Source organism: Pavona decussata, unplaced genomic scaffold, assembly GCF_977016875.1.
Source record: "Pavona decussata unplaced genomic scaffold, jaPavDecu1.1 SCAFFOLD_227, whole genome shotgun sequence".
Lineage (NCBI taxonomy): Eukaryota > Metazoa > Cnidaria > Anthozoa > Scleractinia > Agariciidae > Pavona > Pavona decussata.
The window spans coordinates 137,080-146,696 of NW_028145632.1; the positions used below are offsets into that span (position 1 = coordinate 137,080).

General features: G+C 37.6%; 1 pseudogene across 1 annotated transcript in view; it reads left to right on the forward strand.

Moving 5' to 3' along the window:
- LOC146458841 (uncharacterized) overlaps positions 1 to 8,211 on the forward strand; it is a 28,074-nt pseudogene extending 19,863 nt beyond the window's left edge. Inside the window, exons 6-20 of the transcript XR_014858116.1 lie at positions 1,573 to 1,638; positions 1,737 to 1,788; positions 3,207 to 3,277; positions 3,427 to 3,501; positions 4,062 to 4,118; positions 4,193 to 4,313; positions 4,418 to 4,698; positions 4,898 to 5,059; positions 5,210 to 5,257; positions 5,348 to 5,419; positions 5,695 to 5,766; positions 6,371 to 6,450; positions 6,579 to 6,687; positions 6,796 to 6,840; positions 7,964 to 8,211. The product of XR_014858116.1 is annotated as an uncharacterized LOC146458841 (transcript). The remainder of the gene's footprint in view (positions 1 to 1,572; positions 1,639 to 1,736; positions 1,789 to 3,206; positions 3,278 to 3,426; positions 3,502 to 4,061; positions 4,119 to 4,192; positions 4,314 to 4,417; positions 4,699 to 4,897; positions 5,060 to 5,209; positions 5,258 to 5,347; positions 5,420 to 5,694; positions 5,767 to 6,370; positions 6,451 to 6,578; positions 6,688 to 6,795; positions 6,841 to 7,963) is intronic.
- Positions 8,212 to 9,617: the final 1,406 nt, after the last annotated feature.

A 9,617-nucleotide genomic window follows, 5' to 3' on the forward strand; every position in this document is an offset into this window, starting at 1 on the left:
GTTAGCTGAAATTTGGAAAAACAGTAGACGTTGAAGACGAGTTTTTACATTATCATCATGAGTACCCAGCTACATACCTTTTTTTTTTTTCGGAGATAACATTTTTTAGGTTTTTCGTTAGCGCGCCAAAAATGTGGCACTTTTCACTGAGTAAACAGGAGATTTTTCCAGCTCACTGGAGTGAAGGAAACCGTTATGAACTGCGCGCAGGGCAGCTTTAATGACTTTGTCATCTTTTCCTTGTAGGAAGGTGTATGTTTTTCTTTTGCCAGAAACACAGCACCATGGAAAATCAACTGCTTCTGAAAACACCCTGTCTACGCTTATTTAACATTTACCCAACAATATGCTCGCCTTGTTTTTATGCTCCACGTGTTCTCGCGCCAATGACGTTTACAAGAAACAGGTATACCAAAATCGCCAAGATCACGCACTGCAATTATTGTAGAAGAAGAAGAAGAACCTTTATTGATTTATAACGCTCAGGGTAGCCCCTTCAGATGCAAAAAGCTCTCTGTTATCAATGGGAGCCCTGAGCACAACAATGTACTAAAACTACAATATACATATACATTAAACTAATAGTGATAATAAAATAGATAGAAAACTATGTACGAATAAAAATTTAGAAACAAATACGAAATACCATCAACATAGTTTGTTAAAAAGAGTGCAACTATAGTAGTAAAAGGATCGTTTTGCGATCTCAGTCCTCACACTAGGCGGATGTAAAAGGTTGCTTTGTCTAGTGGCGCGCGCGTGGATTATGTTATTACGTTTAAAATATCCTTTAAATTATTGGGGACATTGACCTTGCAGGCATTTCTTAACAAGTTTAAAAACAGCTTTACGACGGCGCTCCTCCAGTGTGGGCCAATTCAGAACCTCCATTGCCGGGTTGCTGCGCACAGTTCTTGCAACTATTCTGGCAGCCCGGTTTTGGAGGGCTTCAAGGCTTTGTTTGTGACCTTGTCCGCAGCAGCCGCACACACTTACACAGTATTGTAAAATCGGCCTAATTAGACTACAATAAACTATATTTGCACTCTCTCTAGAGAGGCTTCTACGAAGCCTGCCGAGCATTCCTACGCGTTTCCCCGCCTTTGAAATAAGGTGCTTTATTTGCTCGTTCCAGCTAAGGCGGTCATCAAAAACTATGCCGAGATAAGTGAAGTGAAAAACCCGCTTAATAACATTTTTATTTAAAGTAATAGAAAAAGAGTTTACGGCAGATAATCTAGGGGCAGTTCCGAAAAGCATAGCTTCAGTTTTTGATACGTTAATAAACAGACTATTGAAAGAAAGTTAGTGTTCAATTTCAGACAGATCAGCAATCAGCTTGTCTTGAATAATAGAGGCTTTAGAGGATGAGCAGTATAAAACAGTGTCATCAGCGTACATCAAAATACTGTATTCGGACACTAACTCCGGTAAATTGTGTACGTACATTAATGAAAAATTGCATCCTGGCCTAACTCGCCATATCCAAAGCTAGCTCGCTGAATAGTATCTTCACGAGGATTAGTTTATGACAGGTGGATATATTAATTAATAAGTTGTCTTGGTTGTTAGGGCAAAACTAAGAGCGAACGAAAGAACGGCCAGAAAACAAGGACAATGACAAGAAAGACAACTGAAGTAAGATCATCCATATTTGATTCTATTTACAATCTATCGTGCTCTTTTGGCAAAGACTGAGATGGCTATGAGCTGTTAATTTCCCTTACTCGCTGCAGATAAACTTATCGTCGGGAAGAAAGCTGTTACTCGATGACCAGTGCTGTTCGAGCGTTGTTGTTGTTGTTTTTTTTTGTTATTTGTTTATTTTTATTTTAGCACACGTTACAATACTTAAAGAAATTTTAAAATAAACTGATTGCAGTTTACAGTTTATCTACAACATACCGAGAGGAAACAAAGGAAAAGTTACAATTTACAAAACACTGCTCGGAATAAGTTACTTAAAAACACGAAACAGTACTTACAAATAACTACTTACAAGAACTTATTACAAAACAAAACATTGCTTTCAAAACTACGATTCGCAACTAGTGAAAAACACAAAAAAAAGGGAAAGACCGAAAAAATATGAAATAAATAGCAAATTTAAGGAGACCGAACTTAATGTAGGATATGATAAGGTTAAGTTAATTTTCTGCTAGGTGTTTAAAGCTGCTACTAACTTTTTCCCATTTTTTAAAATGAGTAGCGAGTTTATCCCTCTCCCTCGCAATATGGAGTTCGATATTATAAACACGTCTTATCCTGGCAATAAAGCCTCTCAACGAAGGTAAACTTCCAAGGCATTTCCTCACATAAATATAATATTTACCTAAAAGCATAACATGATTAATTAGAAAGAAATCTTCCGATTCTTCAAAAATTCCTAAAAAAAAACCTATCTCATTGAAGGATTCTAAAACAATGTTATATTCTTTGAGCCAGGACAAGACTTCTTTCCAAAATTCAGAGGACACTTTGCAACGAGAGAGTAAATGTTCTAAGGATTCTGGTTCTTCATTGCAAAAAGTGCAATGTGGAGATTGCGAAAGGCCGAAGCGAAATAATTTATCATTTGTAAAGACAATGTTGTTTAGAATTTTATATTGAAATTCTCTCAATTTGGAGTCAAGTGTAGTACGGAAAGGAAAAGAATAAACCTTTTTCCAATTAATGATCGTGTCTGGGTATTTGTCTGATATTTTTTGTTGGGCTGTCGGAGGGATTTGTTTTTTGCACAAAAAAGAGTCGTATATCTGTTTAGAGGTGACATCTGAGATAGGGAAAGAGCCACAGTTAAGTTTAATGTACGGTGTGTGAGGGATTGGTCTTTTATCGTTTTTACAGACCGAAGATCTAATAATTGTTTTCCAGTCCGATGGGAGAGAGTGAACAACTCCCATAATAAAGAAACGTTGTTCAGGAGAGAGCGTCACATAAGGATCTTCGTGGAGGGAAAGATTGTTATCCGTAATAAGGTCGCCCACCTTTGTGATTCCCAAGTTAACTAAATCACTTCTATAGACAGACTTTTTATCAATACATATAAACCTATTATTCCAAATGATCTCGTTCATAACATCATTAAAAGTGACGGGTGTTCTACTATTTAAACCTGACCATGTGTCAAAACATTCTTTATAATATTTCGGGAACTGAGTTTTTAATTTGACGGTGTCAAAGTTACAATGCATAATTAAGCTCGCGCGTTGTGCTCTCCTCATCAACGGAATCAACAGTGGAGGCCCTATCAGACGCAATACCAATGCCTTTTGTAGTAAGTTTCCCTTTATCCCGTTATACATCGCTATCATTAAGCAGCTATATCTACGTAACTCACGTTACAACCGAATTTTAACGCAGCAAGTAATACCCCACAAGAAGTGTTATAGAATGTTTAAGGGTCGATTTACTCTCCTTTCCTAGATAAGTGTCGACGAAGGACAACAAGTTCACGGAAAGAGAAACTCCAAAGAAATCGAGGAGCAGCTAATACCACTTGTGAGTGAAAGATTTGCCACGTAATTATTAAGTGCTTGCCCTGAATTCCTGTGAAGCAAGGATGTGTGTCACTTTTAAAGAAAATCTACTCTGCCTCATTTTTAGGCAAGAAAATCAAAGAAATCCATAAATACTCAATGGTAAAGGTGTACTGACTATGGGAAATATTTTGTCAAAGGCTGGGTGATCTATATAAATGAAAAGTGGGAACTGATTTGAAATTTTGCATGCATTCACTATTTAACTACGAGCCTCTCTACTAATGCGTTTGTGGGATGTACGAACGTTGACATAATAGGCTCCACCAGCTTTCATCTCATGTACTTTTATTTTTGTTTGCTTAGTATTTTTTTCTTTTGTACGACAAAGGCTAGTCCATGGCACCTCCCTGTCCCAACTAGGACGGTCTAGCGATCTAACCACCCTAGATCCCTAGCACTGAGATAGGGAGTGGCAAAGAAATATATAGTATAACCCATGGCACTGTTACCTGTGAGCCCATTTAGCTGCAGCGAAATTGTATTTGATCACCTCCTAATATGTTTGTCATTGCTTTTAAGAGTACCTCAACACCCCTGAAGAAAATGAAAGTTAAGTTAACCGAAGAGCCGGAATCGGTGAGTAACCACCCTTTCATTATCTATTTGAATATTGCTGTCAATATTAAACTTATGCCCGATTCTTTCAGCAGATGCCCCATAAAGATACCACCAGTAATATGACGCCACCAGGAGCGGCGGAGACGAGAGGGCGACAAGAAGTGGACGTTTTCGAAGAAAAAACAAGAACAAGAACCTTCGGAAAGACGTGAGGTAAAAGGTAGAACGGCTAAGTAGAAAGGAATGAATTATGTTGGTAATGCAAATGGTTTACTAGAAAAAAAAAATTACGACTGATGAGCTGTTTTCCTTTGCAGGTATCCAGTGACCTGTTTGTTGCTGTCGTGTACAGTAACTGTGATTGTTTCTTTTTGGGGAGAGTACAGAACACGGAAGGTGGCACTTTAACAATAAAATTTTTGGTGCGAATTGTTGGACGAAATGATGTGTTCGGTTGGCCTGCCCAGGCAACAGTGGAGACCGTGGACGCTGAACAGGTGTTCATCACTGACCTGGAAGCGGAGGGAGCTGACACAAATTGGCTAACATTCCCCAGAATACGAGAAGTCGAAGCAGCATTTCCTCAGTGCAAAAAGGCATTATTTAATAAAAAGACTTAAGATTTCTCAGGTAATTACCATAACTTGATAGCTGACATAACAAGCCTAAAAAGTGTGGTAGCTGGGAGTCACCAAGGATTGGCCACCCAAAGAGAACTAAACTAAAAGGAATTTTAACCCTATTATTGTAGTCATTTCGACGTACTTCTAAAGTATTCCCCCGGTTTACACTTTAACAATTTTGCAAAATTTTTCTGCTTGTCAGGTTCAAGCCATATGGAATGACACTTCCAAGGAAGGATGTCAAAACACTGGAATTAGGGATGCCAGACATCCACGAATCGGGTGTCTCTATTTGGGCCATCAACAAATTGGAAAAGAGGATGGCTAAATGATTCAGTAAGTCGGGTTTTATTGCGCATCCACCAAATTCGAAAGGAACAAGATTCGTTCTCTTAATTTTCGGTTTCGCTTTATAGAAACAAATGCAGAACAAATTTACACTCTTTTATCGTTGCCAGTTTCTAATAGTCTCCTTTAATATAACAGGTTATCAATGCTTACATGACACTATTTGAAAAACGGGCCAACAAAAACGTAAGTATAAAATGACTGTTACGGTAATTATTGCTTCACATCGTGAGTAGCAAGTAAAAGTAGTTTAATAGCTTTCTTTTACAATTGCAGGGCAAGTTCGTTATCACTGCGAATAGTTTTTTCTTGGAAAGGACTAAGCAAGGAAAGCCCTGGCGCAAAAGGGTAAGTAGGTGACATGCACGTTCTATTCATACCACTTTGAACGTGCAGACTTGATTTTTTTGAAATTGTTATGCGTAAGGTATACGCAAGGTTTCTTTAAAACTGTTAATGGAAATAGAGGAGAAAAAAGGGCGTTGGTCATTTTACAGTAAGACTATTGTGTTCTTCTATGTTCAGTCTTAACTATCCGTCATGTGACAAAGAAGAAACTGTCATAGTTATTTATCAAACAATACACTTTTTTTGCAATGTCTGCTTATTGCATTTTGTTACAGCTGGACATTTTGACATACAAGAAATTTGTGTTCCCCTGTCAGGCTACCCAGCGATATCATTGGATACTAGGCGTAAGCATACTTAAGGGGAAGTACGGGCTTAGTTACCTAAACATAACTGCCACTGATAACAATCACCTAAGACAAAGTGAAGCTCATCGCCTTTTCTTGTAATAACTCATCATTTTCAGATTTACAAAAGGACCATGGACATAAACAATTTATCGTATAACCTGGGACTTCCATCTGAAAAAGACGGGGATTAAACCCCCAACGGAGGCTAGGGCTTTGGGTGTGAATCAAACTTTATTTGATCCTTAAAAGGCATGCATAATTTCAAAACAGACCGACCAATATACACTGTATAAGAGCTACGGTGACCTAAACGGTATCATCGACGTTTGAATGCCTAGACCACAATAACTAGGAGTGCTTGTTATTTCCTCACGCTAAACCTTAAGCGATAGCTTGATGAAAGTATTTTCGTTCGACCCGTCTCGGATATCCAAAGTGATAATTTATTATAATCCGTTATTAAGACTTTTAAGAGATGACATGCATTTTGACTTACTCCTTTCACATTTTAAATAAAATGTCGTGCAGGAATTTATCTCATTACATTTTACTAAATAAAGTTATAGACAGAATTACATCTATCAATGCCTTGCTTTCGTAGGTAATAGACTTGGAAAACTGTACAATTTCCGAAGTGGATCCGGCGGGGAGGAGTAGCCCAGATTTCTTCGACGTAGTTCGGTACGAGATATACTGTCACTTGTGAAAGTAACTTGCACCATAGATACGTTTGTGTCAATCTCAGACCTAACTGGTAAACCTATTCACATTCATTATGCTCTGTATTAATTTCACAATTTCCTTGCAAGGGACTTCCTAACTCAAAGGAACGAGCTTGAAGGACGTCACTGGACTGACTTGGCCATTCCTCACCCCTTACAGAACGATGATGCCAGCTGTGGAGTGTACGTATTGAAGGTAATCCTTTAGACTGTGGTCCGCTTTCTTGATACTTGAACCGAAATAACCATGGATATGGTTATACTCTGACAGGCGTTGGTTGACACAGTTACTTTTCTTTCTAAGATCGCGGAGTGCATTACAGAAAGAAAGGAAATCGCATTCCAACAGGTATGTATTAACTGAAATCCTGTACTTCATACTCTTCATCACCCGAGCTAATTTTTAAATGTCATAACTGCGATGTAAGCAAAAACAGAACAAAATATTTAGTCAATTTTATCCCAACGAGCCGACTTACCAGCTATAAATCGAAAATGATGGTCAATTTGTAAGGGACCAGTTACTTGGCCATTCTTAACTCTTAACTCAGTTACATCAGTTACATTTGCAAGGAAATTTCTAAGTCCGTTGGTATAATGGACAGATTTCGTTTCTTTTTGTAATCAAACACTAAAAATATCTTTAAATTATACCTTAATTTATCCCTATTTAACTTATTGTACTACAGTTTGGTCTTCTACTTATGTAACAAACTTAAATCGCATTTTTCTTCTTCAAAAACGAGCTGTGCGAGCTATGATTGACAAATTCTAATCACCTTGCACGTTCTGCACCTTTTATTTGCACAATTGAATATCCTAAGTATTTTTAAAGTGAATTCCCTTTATATTGCAAAATTTATGTTTTCCTATCACCAACGTTGGCTGCCCTCGCCCTTTTTAAATTTATTTCCGACTAGTGGTCAAATTCATCATTATAATACTGTTTAGAACCTCAGCTCACACCTGCCGAACTAATATCAAGCAATTTACTATACTCTTGAGAGGGCCAAGAATATGGAATGCTTTGCCATTATCAATTACGTCTTCCCCTAGCCTATCCACCTTCAAAAGAAAGCTTCTTGATTTCCTCAGTTAATTGTATGAAACGTCCGACTCTTTTATGTCTTTATAGCCTTACCACCGTATGTTAAAAAATCTATTGTAAATACAATGTCTTTACTAGTCTTACAGTCCTAACATATCTCCGAGGAGAACTCTCAGTATAAGCCCGGGGGTTTCTTAAGGTCTCCTCGCAACTTCTTACTTCTTCCTTTACTGTTATTACTCACTGTAAACTTATGTAATATCTTAGTCTATTATTTACTGTGACTTTCTGTGAATGTATGTCGTGGTGAATAAATTAATGAATAAATAAACTTGGGCACAAATGTAGTTCTTTCTGCAAATGAAGTCAATTGCGTAATTCAGGGAAAAGTCAATTAATATAAATACGTTGTCTTCCCCTATAGCATGACATTGATGACTACAGATGGCAGATTGCCTACAGGCTGCTTAATGATGGCAACTGGTAGACATATTTTTTGTTAGGTGTCAATGGCTTATAGATCGGTAAACACTTTGTATACTTTAAAGTGGTAGAGAAGTAGAGCGAAGTTTCTGCAAATTTTTGCAAAAGCAAGCATTTCTTCAAAAGTATAACAGTGCCTCCAGTTAACGTGCTTACTAGCCTAAATAAAATGAACTTTGAGAAATCGTATTGAGAAATTTGATTTTGTAAAGACACACAAAATTGTCGATTCGGAATTGCAGGAATTTTGCCTTACCGCACCAGGCATATATGAAGGGAAAGTCGTACAGAAAGGGCAAAACAAGAGCAAATGTCTCCTTCGGCAAAGTTCATTTTAATTGTGTCGCTTGTAAGGCTGCTTTTGCTTTCAATGAATTCTAATAATAAGGTGTTGATTGTCCCACTCGTGATCACCAAGCCCATTGTTAGAGTGCGTGTGAGATAAAGCAACCCTTACGAGATAATCGGCCGCTTCAGCATTGCAATAAATGCTGGTTTCAAATTTGCTGATCTCAATACAGTTGATGGGAACTTCCAGGTTTTCTGTGATCTAGCCAGCACACCGCAGAGGTAGGCTATCTGGCTATACTGAGTACACAAAGCAACGTTCATTTCAGTGGGCGGGAAGTTAAACAAATCACTGATAATTTCATGTATCGCCAGAGTTATTAGTAGCAGTTAGTAAGGAGGGTTTCCTCGATAAGCCTAGAAAGGCTTCTGAGAATTCCTGCTCAGTGCTGTCACCACAGTGATGAATCAAAAATTGTAATAGTTGTTGATTTTGGGCAAATAAATAAATAAAGAAAGAAAGAAAGAAATGAATGAATAAATGAATGAATAAATAAATAAATAAATAAATAAATAAATAAATAATTAAAAATTGGCTGAAACCAAGAACAGTTACGCGAATGTTAAAACAAGAAAGCTCCGCGTCACGGAAATCGTTCAGCGACAACTCAATGCTGAGTCACCCTTAGAGATCGCAAAAAACACGATAACATGAACCCTTCGCTAACTCGAAGTGGTCTATTGTTCCCTCAGGTTATATTTGCTATGATTTTCGCTCGACTTCCAAGGTGTAGTGGGTCAAAAAATACTATAAAAAATTAAATTTCTGTCTGAATTAAGTCAGGCTCACTGATGTATCTTGAAAGTATTGTACGGTGTTTCACAGTACTGTTTCTCTGTTAACCATTTCCCCCATTTTGAACAGAATTTACTCAAAATAACCAGTTTGGTGTTAAGTCTTTGTGCGTAGTAAACACGTTGTTTGAAAAGCAATCACATGTAAACGAAACAATGTATCCGATATCCGCTCATTTTTTCCCATCTCTCCCAAATTTATGTTACTTCGTTTTGTTAGCAAAATAACCAGTTTGGTTTTTAGTCTTTGTGCGTTGTAAACACGTCGTTTGAATAGCAATCACATACATGGAAATGAAACAATGTATCCGATCTTCGGTCATTTGTTCCCATCTCTCGGAAATATTCGAACTCCCGCTAACTCGAACCCTTGAGATACGATAAGGTAGAGAGCAATAAAAACTAAATTACTCGGTTTCTAGAGTATAGAGCTACATGTACACTGGCATCTA